Source organism: Dipodomys spectabilis, unplaced genomic scaffold (assembly GCF_019054845.1).
Source record: "Dipodomys spectabilis isolate Male_0828 unplaced genomic scaffold, ASM1905484v1 ptg000483l, whole genome shotgun sequence".
Classification (NCBI taxonomy): domain Eukaryota; kingdom Metazoa; phylum Chordata; class Mammalia; order Rodentia; family Heteromyidae; genus Dipodomys; species Dipodomys spectabilis.
Window position 1 is genome coordinate 1,178,753 of NW_024871160.1, and position 4,763 is coordinate 1,183,515.

Genomic DNA, 4,763 nt, shown 5'->3' on the forward strand with positions numbered 1-4,763 from the left:
AGAACTTCATGAGCCTTTCTACTCTTTATTTTAGCAGTGGGTTGTGGGAAATGTGTGGATTCATTTCAACATGAAAATATCTCAATGCATGGCGATCTTGCCTGATGGGTTTATATTCTCTGCATAAATGTTATGGAAACTCATACATAACTCTTTTCATCCTGCAGTAAAGGTCAAAGCAGCAGCAAATGGAGATGAAAACAGATGATCTCCAGAGTCACAACTTAAGAAGGTTTCAGAGGATGGGGATTTTCCCTTGACTCCTTTTCTACTTTCTTCTGATAGCTCATAACTGTAGGGGTGATGTTGACAGTTGTTTTTAGGAATTTTTGTTTTTCTCCAGATTCAAGTCTTATCTCTGCTTAGTTTGTTCTCTATGCAGTATTTGACTTGCTCAGCTCCTGCCTGATTGCATCAACGAACTCCTCTTTCAGCTTGGTTAGTTCTTTTCTCATCTCATCTAAAATATCCTGCTTCAGTCTGTCACAGTCAAGGCTTTCTGTCTGGACCCGGTCGGCACTGGGCTAGGACAAGGGTGTGGACTTATAATGGCTCATAGGACCTGTTGTCAAAAACAATCTGATTTTTCCTTGGAGAGTCTCATCTGGAGATGACGGGTGACTTGCTGCCATTCATTGTATTTGTTCTTTCCCAAGGTTTCCTGGTTGGTTCAGGTGTACTTGTTGATGAGACCTTAGAAGTTACAGGTTCTGATTCTTCATTTTTTGCTTCTATTGTTGATCCCTTTTCAGCCATTCTCCTCCTTCTGGCCAGCAGGAGACTCATTTCCTCCATTAAGCTGCTACCTGCCAAGGGAACGGGTCCATTTCCACCACCCATGTCTGTTTTAGCTGACACGGAGTTCACATCTGTGAACACCGGGCAAAGAGGCATCTTCCACATGTGACAATTTCCTAAACTTGGCTCCAGCAATCGCAACTGCAAGTCCAATTAAAGGAAGATTGTCTTCTGAAAAGGATCCTGAAAAAAAATCTGGATGCAGGAAGGGAGGGGCAGGAGGTGGTACAGGAGAGGGTCTTGATTAGGAAGAGTGCGTGGGGGAGGAGGGCTAATGGATAGCAGTGGGGGTGAAGGAGGAGGTTCTCGGGGAGGAGAGAATACAGAGGCCTGGGCTGGACCTGGTGGGAGTGTTGGAGGAGATGGAGGTGCACGTGGTCCCAAGATAACACCCTGCGGGGCTGGAGCCTCCGACAGCAGAGACTTCCTGAAAGCCTGACTCAGAAGCAGAGGGGTCTCCCAGCTCAGAGTTTACAGGGGTCTCCACAAAGGCAGAGGTGGCATTACTCGGCACTCTGCTCTCTTGATCCCATTCCACTTGCTCCAGCTGCTCCAGCTGCTCCCCCTCCAGCTGCTCCACCTCTCTCTTTCCAACCTCTCTCCAGCCTCTCTCTCTCTACCTTTCTCTCTGGTCTTTCCCTCTCCATTCTTTCTCTCTCCAGCCTGTCCCTCTCCAGCTCCTTCTGACGTTTCTGTTCTTGCAGTTGTCTTCTTTGGATGTCCAACTCTTCTTGGGATGGGCCATTTTGAACTTGTTCAGGCAGTTGTGAATTTTATCTAGGCAATTTTGGTCCTGCCTCCTGTGAATTCAGCACTTCTAAGGCATGCATCATTGCACTTGCGAAGACATTAGCATCCTCTTTGCTGCCATAGTTAAGACTATATACCTGCCTGGCATCTCGCCACTGGTGGAAGGTCTGTGTTGCTTGATTATACTTTAATCCTTTGGGGATGGCACAACTGATCATCAACTGATGATCCTGGATCTTCCTGCCCAGCACTCTGAATGTGTTGTTGCATGTATGGTGATAGATATGAACTCTGCTGAACCCAGTTGAACCACAGCTGGCACCCACTTTTATTGGCATCATCACAAACCAATGCAGCAGCTCTTCCCTGACAGATACTCTGTTCACTCATTGAGCCGGTGGGACTGATGGATGCGGCACGGGATTGGGCTCCTCTGGAACGGCAGAAGCTCATTCAGTGCTTCTCTGCTACACTGGCAGCCAGCTACTCCATCACCTGCTGTTGAGCCGGCCAGGCCTGGGTTGCAGGGTAGGTGGGCCGCTTTGGCTGCCTGCTGCTGCCGCTGCTGCTGCACAGGCCCCTGAGGACCGCGAGGACCAAGAGGACTGCAGCTGTCCCAGCCATGGGAGGAGAGTGGGGCGTGCCACGAGGCGCTGGTGCGGGATGTGTGGAACACTCAGGCTCTGCCCTCGCCCCCGCCCTCCCCTACCGCTGTCGCCCTCCCCCTCTCTTCCCCCGTATAAGTAAACTTTTATATCTTACAAAAATAACTTTTAGCTGGGGACTGGTGGCTCATGCCTGTAATCCTACTCAAGAGGCTGACATCGAGGATCACAGTTTGAAGCCAACATAGGTAGAAAAGCCTGTGAAATTCTTATCTCCACTACACTACCAAATATACTAGAAGTGTGGCTATGACTCAAGTAGTAAAGTGCTAGCCTTCATCAAATGATCTCAGTGCCCAGGCCACGAGTTCAAGCCCCTGGACTGGTACAAAAAGAAAAGTTTCATTAGTTTACATTATACTAGGATTATGGTGTGAGACACCAGTGCTGGGATTAAGAAACAACTTTTGTAGTAGCTACCACTTTTGATCTTTTCCCTAGGAGTTTTTATGATTGTTTTTATCCATGCCTTATATTTACATTCCACTAATGGAATTATTTTTTTGGTTGGAGGCACATTTCAATAATTCAATAACATATCAAAAACACATTTTTCGTTATTTTAAATAGAGAAGGGAAACATATGATGAGTCTGAGCCCAGCAGAGAATGAATGATGGTTTGATTGCAGATATGTGGAATGTATTCCAGGATGTAGGAACCTACCAATTTGGGTGCTTCAGTTATCAGGTCTTCCTGAAGCTTCACAATAAACTTCTATGATGTCATAGCTACCTTTGCTATCACAACCGATAGGTGTCAGGCACTGATCTCACCCTTAGGTGGACTTAGATACACAGGGAGGAAAACATAATATTTAGAAGAAATGACGATTTACCATAAGACCACAGCTTGATGAGCTTTCCTGATTGAACTTTGAGATTTCATGAGCAGAACAGGCTCATCTCCACACAAGACTACTAAGCACTGAGGACCAGGCACTATTGTAGGCAACTAGAGAGACAGATGTGAATACAGATGTGAATGGCCTGCCTCCATGCACATGTCATGCTGTTGGAGAAAACCATAAATCAAAATGATAATGTCAATAAATCAGAAGGATGGTCATGTGGGGAGACAGCTTCACTTTGAGGACTGGAGGAAAAGACATGATATAATAGTAGGAGGCATCATCCATGCAATTATTGCTTTTCCAGGTTGGCTCCAATCTCAATCACAGATCTCATCCTCCTGAGTTGCACACTATAGGTGTCAGGCACCTGGAGTGGACTCTTTGATATAAATATAACAAATGTGTGTTAAGTTTCTTGGAAGTTTTTTGTGAGAAAGGTTAAAAATTAAACATATTATGCACCCTAAACTTTCTTTTCACTATCTTCTAATTATTTCAGTATGAGCAGTCTTACTCACTTTTTGGAAAAGTCAAGACATTTTTTTTTCATTGTTCAAATCCTGGGGAGGGAATAAAAATGACAGCTTCTTTGCCAAAGTACTAGAATGTACTAGTCATTTTAACTGACCAGTTTTGCCAAATAATATGTCTTGCCCTTCATGGATATTTCATCTTCAATAATGTTAGATGAATAAAACTATAAATAGGAGAAAAGCAACCACATAGTAGCAAATTTATCACAATGACATATATAAGCTGTCCACTTTTTACCAAATGAAAACAGTTGCCACAAGCATTAAAAATTTGAATAAAAACTTGGAGATTCTTCCTCTTCATACAGTTGTTTTTTTTTCTTTTTTTCTTCTTGTTTTGTTTGTTTGTTTTGGTTGGTTGTTGGCCTTGACCTTTTGGTCTGGGGACAGTCCCTCAGCTATTCAGCTCAAGGAGAGTGCTCTACCACTTGAACCACAGCACCACTTCTGGTTTTCTGGTGGTTTTTTGGAAGTAGGTCTCACAGAGTTTCCTGACCAGACTGGCTTTGAACTGCAATCCTCAGATCTCAGCTTCCTCAGTAGTAGGATTGCAGATGTTAGCCACCAGCAACTGGTCAAAATAGTATTTTTTTCAATTTGGCTAGCTTGAATGATTGCCAAGGAAATAAATAGACCGTAAAATTGTTAATTTGTGCTAAAATTTGCAATAGTTTTACCTTGACGAGTAGTGAAATATTTAGAATTACATATTTTGAGAAAATGTAGCTGATTAGCTTTTATTGATTTAAAATACTAATATACATCTCTTTTTTATTTAAAATACTAAAATATATCTCTCTTTGTAGACACTGAATTCTGAGTTCAAAACTTGTACTTGTTGGCAGTCACTCTGAGAGTTAATTCTGTCAGCTCATTTTTAAATCAATCATAGATTAAGTAACTTGAAGCTTACAAGGTGTCTTTTGGTAAGAATAAGTGAAATAAGCCTAAACTCCTGCCTTTCGAGTAACAGAAGAAATCCTAACGTCTAGAATGTATAGACTCAAAATATGAAACACACAAAGAACATTAAGGGAAAAGAACAAATAATCTTATCAATAAATAGGTAAGTGAATTGACTAGATAGATCCCAAATTAAATATAGATGTCTACAGAATACACGAAAAATATTCAATGTCTTTAGCAATCAAGGAAATGCAAATCA

General features: G+C 42.6%; 1 pseudogene; it reads right to left on the reverse strand.

The window, feature by feature from the left end:
* Nucleotides 1-374: 374 nt before the first annotated feature.
* On the reverse strand, nt 375-1,938 carry LOC122098640 (annotated as a pseudogene).
* Between the last annotated feature and the right edge of the window lie 2,825 nt (nt 1,939-4,763).